This window comes from Pelobates fuscus, chromosome 7 (genome assembly GCF_036172605.1).
Source record: "Pelobates fuscus isolate aPelFus1 chromosome 7, aPelFus1.pri, whole genome shotgun sequence".
Lineage (NCBI taxonomy): Eukaryota > Metazoa > Chordata > Amphibia > Anura > Pelobatidae > Pelobates > Pelobates fuscus.
This window is the reverse complement of record NC_086323.1, coordinates 107,615,625-107,622,291: the sequence shown is the minus strand read 5'-3', so window position 1 is coordinate 107,622,291 and position 6,667 is coordinate 107,615,625.

Genomic DNA, 6,667 nt, shown 5'->3' with positions numbered 1-6,667 from the left:
TAACTAAACATGTCATGTTTAAATTAGTGAAAATGATGGTCAGTCAGCACTTTCGATATACAATGCAACATTCAGCATATAACTTGTTAACCAGCAAAGATAAACTAAACAAAATCGGTGTTTTTTTTTGTTTCAGTCTAGACTTTATGCCCTTTTCATGTATGCCATAAGACCTCCAGTCACAAGATAACCCCAAAATATGTGTGCAGGTTTCCAGTTGACTTTATTTTTTTTTTCTGAACAGTCTGTAAAGTATGTTTTCTTGGTCCGAAAGTCATGGAAATACAGTGGAATGGGCAAAAATGACATTCCGGTCACATGACCTGTATATACATATACAATATGTAAAGAATATACATATTAATATAAAATATGTGTTGGTGAGCTGAAAGGATCTGGGTTTTCATTACATAATCATATGTTTAAACAAATAGTTTTAATATATATATATTTTTTTTTTTACTTTTTTACATTTACACACAATGTAATTTGCCAAAAATGCAGCAATCAACAAAGTACTACCATTTACATATAATTAGTAAACCAAATGAAATTTAGTTGTGCAAGTTTACAACGCATATACACTTTTTATGTAATTACAATGCTCTAATACAAAGTACTGCTGTTTTACAATACCATAATGTTGTGTATTTTTTTTCCGTCTTCAATGAAACTGCAATAAATACCTTTCAGCGTGAACTCCACCGAGAGTGGCTGCCACTAGAGGGACTTCTGGGCTGTTAGGCAACTTTTGGTTGCATAACTGACACTGGGCGTCCTCATGATCTGCATGGGGAAGTCCAGCGACACCGAAAACCCCATAGGAAAGCATTCTATAATGCTTTCCTATGGGGAAATCCTAATGCGAGTATGGCCATTGCTGCGCATGTGCATTAGGTTCCCTCTGCAGGTTGATATCCGGAGGGGAGGAGTAGAGGCAGAGCCAAAACAGCGCCAAGGGGCATCACCGCTGGACCTGGGTAGGTGACCTAGTTAAGTGAAACCCCTTCTGCACCATAAGGAGGGGAAGGCACGCGAGGGAGGAACAATCTACAGTGTTAGGAAAACAAATTCCTGGCACTATAGTTTTCTCTTTAACTAATAGTGTATCCTGGTGTGTGGGATATTGTAGGAGCTTTCCCTGTAGGTTTCCCTGTGCTCTCATAACAAAATATCTATATATCCACTATAGGGGATATAGCTGCAATGTAGAACAAAAACACACGTACAGTTAGAAAAGCATCACGGCATGAATATACAGTTGCTCTTACATATTACAATTTTACTTACAAGAGGTGCATCCCCTGATATTTGGGGACTAATGCCCACAGCTCATTCAACTTGGTTCCACTCCAGCTATGGACTCCGAGGTAGGTATATTTAAATAAATGATACAATAAAAATAATCAATCCAAGTTTCTCTCTTGGTGGGCTTCCTCAAGGACCATCATACATATCTTATAAGAATGTAATACAATATCAATGACCGCTTCCTTCTCACAGCTGTTGATAGTTAAACTGTTTTCTGTAGCGCTGGAAATGCAACTTGGTGTGCGTTCCATCTGGAGACGTACGGTCACATGACCGCGTGCACACCCAAGCATTCCTTCGTTCTAATAAACCAGATCTATAACCTCATCTGCGTTCCATTAGTTCGGAGCTGTCCAGTCACCTGATTATATGCGTGTCCGTGTGTGTTCCACTATTGATAAATTAAGTAATTACGATGTGCATTCAACCCTACAAAATGGAAATCCATATTAGTAGCAACTTAAAGGGGTAATGCTTCATGTGTAATCTACAGCATATAACACATCAGCATAATGTACCAGAAATGCTTGTTCATATAATCTATACATATTTACAGTTGGAACACCTTTTACCAATGACGCCATTATCCACACAACCCTAATATGATTACTTAGGGTTACTACTTCTGTGTGTGCTGATTAGAAATTCCCTAATCTGAATGTAAAGTCCTATGTCATTGCCTTCAGACTAGTGTATAATATCACAACATGAGATGTTAAAGTGCAAGATTGATAACCTATATAATTGTAATGTTCATTAACTAATGTGTGCAACATGTACTGAACTGTTTCCTAATAGAACCCTCTAAATATAACCCTATAAAAATATGTATTTTATTTTTAATTTTTTCTTTCTATAGATTTTTAAGGTTTTACAGTAGTGTGAATACAAACATTGGCCTATTTTTATAATATTGGAAAGCCTTGTATATTTTTGTAAAACTCCTCATCACTTCACTACATTTTTATGCTGTCAATCTCTCTCTTCTACTGAAGTGTCTTACTTTATTTTTTTTTATATTTATTGATCTATTTAAGTATTTTTCAGTTGGGCATTAATATATCTTATTTCTAAATTAGCCTTTTACACAACAGTTTCTTACAGACCCTCGACTCCAAACATGAGTAAACCTATTTCCTCTTTGTCTAATATTGAGTATTTTGTTTCTGCAATAATCAATACACACACAGAGAATCTTATTGCAGATAAATGCATTATTGTCAAGAGATTTCAAAAGTGCTTGTTTTGCTCTCTTTATTCCCCTAGAATAAAGACAAAAGCTTACCATTTTATTCTGACTTACTAATAACTTTGTTTATGTGCATTAGGAGTTAAATAACTAGGTTATTATTAAAGGACAACTGTTACATCAAAATATTTTGTATGTAATCATTATTTCATCAAGTTTTGAAAGGATATTTTTGTAAAAAAAAATTTTTATATGAAGTATATGTAAAAAAAAAAAAAAAAAAATCCCATATCCCCTACCTTTAGTATATAATATCCTTTAGTAGTATACATGCCCCTTCGGTCAGATAGTGTTTAAATCCGTCTGAATCTTTGGTCTAACATGCTTCACTCGGTGTACAATGCAAAAAGGGAAATTTGCAGATGCCTGAAAAGCATAAAGAGCAAATTCAACTGATTATATCCTCAAACATCTTTTTAATGACCACACTGATGCTGATCTTCGTCAAACTGATGTCACTGCACTGTGTAGGTGCAGAAACAGTGAAGACCATAGAGGCCAATTGACAGATTCAAACACTGACCGAAGCTGCATGTTTTTGTCTTATACTAAAGGTAGGAATTGTGTTTTTTTTTTTTTTTATGTGATATATGTATGAGAGTTTTTTTTATTTTTTTAAATATACATTATAAAAAAAAGCTAAAAAAAACAAACCCTTTTCTTTCAATACTTGATAAAATAATTATTAAAAATATTTTTGAGATGATCATAGCCCTTTAAACATATTTTCTGTCTCTGGCTTAAACTGTGTTCTGGGACATTTGCCACAACCTATTCCCATTCTTCCCATACCAACAGCTAACTCCCAATAACTAATTATGTCAATCAAGGCTTTTTTTTTGTTTGTTTGTTTTGTGACTAAGTAATTTAAACAGTTATTTTATATAGTTGAGCTTATAGAACAATTGAAAACATTTTTTAAAAACATTTTTTTAGTTTTGTGTAGAATGACAAGTTTCTTTTTTTTTTTAATTTTTTTTACAAGATTATAGTCATTATTATTGCTATTTTCTATTCATTTGTAAATACATCTTTATTTAAAACTGTACGCACTGCATAAAACATACACAAATTAATTTGACCTAGACCTTGTGATTCTCTAGCCTGTATTCCACAATTGCAATTCCCAGTTCATTGAATATGCTTGTTTTCCTGGCACTAACTTTTATAAAATTCCTTTAGAAACGTTAGTCTTTAACAAATGGATACAAGTATGTTGGGAATCGGCAGTATTGTTTTTGCTGTAACTGATATTCCTTTGTGGCCCATTTAAGAATTTGATAGGAGGAAAAGAGTGAGCGCGATGTATACCCAAAATTCTGAATAAAAGGAGTCTGGTGCCAACATGTTTTTACACATAAAAAAAAAAAAGCTGTTGCTTCGGTTGCCATGTACTAAGCAAAAAGAAAGGGCAGAAAAAATACATTTTCATTAATTGTTACAAATATTAAGTAATTTTCTTGGAAATTTGATGCATTTATTTACCTCAAATAGTTTCACTGTTTTTAATTGTTTTATTGACTGGAAATGTATAATTTCTATTTATTAAGAACAAAAAACCTTTAATACCAGTGTGCTGTGTGTGTATATATACAACATATATTTTATAATTATGTATATGTCTTTTTGCTTGTTTTTTTTTCTTCTTCCATAAATAGACTTGGTAAAAGTTTCTGTATGTATTATTTTGTGCTCAATTTCTTTGTGTTTTTGGACATCTATTCTCGTTCTGTAGAAACAAACCAATTAATACAATTACAAATTACTGTGTTCTTATCTTATTGACAACTTTCTCTTCCATGAGTTTGAATACTGCAACACTACTAAATCAAGTAGAGGAACATGCTCAATAAGGCAGTCTATAATGTGTATTGTCATTTTTTTTATTTTTTTTTTTAAAAAAGATCAATAATACGATATACCACCTCAGGTGATAGGTTTGGGCCATAGAAAGTCAGGCATTCTCTTACCCACTGTGAGAACACATCCTGTCCGGTCTGTGCTGACCGTGAGAACGGTAATTCTCTGGGAGGGCTGACTGGACTTTCCTGGTCCAGGTCTATGAGGGCTGTGTTTATCTCCGGTTTCTTTAGCCCTGCTGAATTGTAACCTCTGTGAGTGAGTAGCTCCTGTAGGACTAGGATGGTCAGATACCTATAGTTGTCTGCCATCATGGTTGCTTTACTTTCTGCTGAACATCTGTCTGGACTGCTTTTCACGGACGATCCCACTTCTTGACACCAGTGTCACGGGTTCCAGGGTTTCTTAGTGTCCCTTGGTCACCACTTCTCTAATCCTCCGTTACTCCTGGATTAAGCTACAGCATACAGTGATTCTAGCCCTCTGGAACTTTATCAAATTCTCCAATATAGTGGACAAGACCAGTCGTATTGGGTAAACAAGAGAACTGTTTATTTCAGAGAAAAACACATGCGTTTATCCCACAACAAGGGGGTCTTCAGCCAGCACAATGCAAACCACTGCCTGGTGTCTTGGTGTCTGTGACATAATTGGGTTAAGACATGATAACTTAATTTCTTGCTGGACACCACGACACCTAGCACAATAGCTTTTACATCATACAATTAACACTAGCTTTCATCCAGCTTAACATTTTATATACTAACTCAACATTAACACAATGTATCCCCATATTCTATATATCATTTTAATGTCTGTGACCAGGAGGCTAGCTGTTATGCCTCTCCAGCAGGCTGTGGCACGGGAGCTTCCGTGACCAGAATTAATTACAAAATGTGGGCAAAATACCTAGTAAAGAAAGTCAAGTCTTTATTCTCAGGGCTTAGCTATTTGAACCTAAATTTTGAAATTCTGTTTTAATTTTACTAAAAGTCAATGTTTAGTGAATAAACCCAAACCTATACCTGATTTTCCCTTCCCCCTGGGCTTCTATATATTTCAGAATCCTTCAGTACCATAACTTAATCGAAATTAGGTTGTCCCTGCGGCTGGTGTCCTTAGGGATTATAAACCGTTTAATACCAAAGTCTCTTCTTCAGTTCCAGTTGTCTCTGCCCCTTTAACATCTGCTTACTGAAAATCTTGAGAAATTAAACCTAGGACTGCCGCGGGCAGGGTTGTTATGGATTGTCTTAGATCGGTCTAACACTAGACCAGTCAGTAGCTTCCATTTCTAAAAGGAAAATTTATTTATGAATGCCCACAGTTTGCCCGCGAGTGTTGGCTGTAAGTAGAGTATTTACTTGTCAGGGAGAAGTTTATTTCATCCATACACCATATAGAGTCAACCTTTTGTATCCAATCTCTCATGGATAGCTTTCAGTTTAGAGGGATTAGCAAATTAGCCGCTGTAAGAAAGTGTGTGATCAGCTTTGTCATAAATCTAGGCATGGTAGTTTGAAATAAGTAAAATAAGAGGTTTGGGTTGCAGTGTGAGCTGGATGTATGTAATAGATTTAATTAGTTTAACAATGTTCTCCCGATATCTTTGAATAACAGAGCACGTCCACCAAATATGGAATAATGTGCCCCTTGATTGGAGACTTCGCCCACACCTATCCGATGCCGGCGTCGATATGCGATGGCGAGTAGTGCAATCTGGCCATTCTCTTGTAATTGCTTCCTTGAGTGTTAGTGTTCATTGAAGATTTATGTAGAATGGTAAATATTTTTGTCCATTCATCTCAAGAGATATCTACATTCAGCTCTTTAAACCCTGTTTACAATGGGTCTTTTGGAGGAATGTCACATCGGCCCTTAATTTGTGTAACTCTGAGAGTGCAATTGAGCTCTTTCTGACGAGTTTAAGCCCTTCGCATTTAGGGTGACCACACAAATTGTAGTCATGTGTCCTGGAGTACATGTGTATTGTCTTAGACAAAAATCCCCCTGGTGTGGGTGGAAAAGGAAAGGGAATGTAAACTATTTACAAGAATTAGATGCAATCCACTTAAATGAGTTAGATCCGGTAATTAGGTGTTCGGCCTAAAAGGAAATCTATGTAAATGAGTAAAATTCGGTATTTAGGCTTTCGGCCTAGAGGTAAACCGCTGGTGTCTATCCCTTGATGGGTGATCAAACAATTGACACCGCAAAGGGTATTGGGTTCAAGTCATTGGGTGGGTG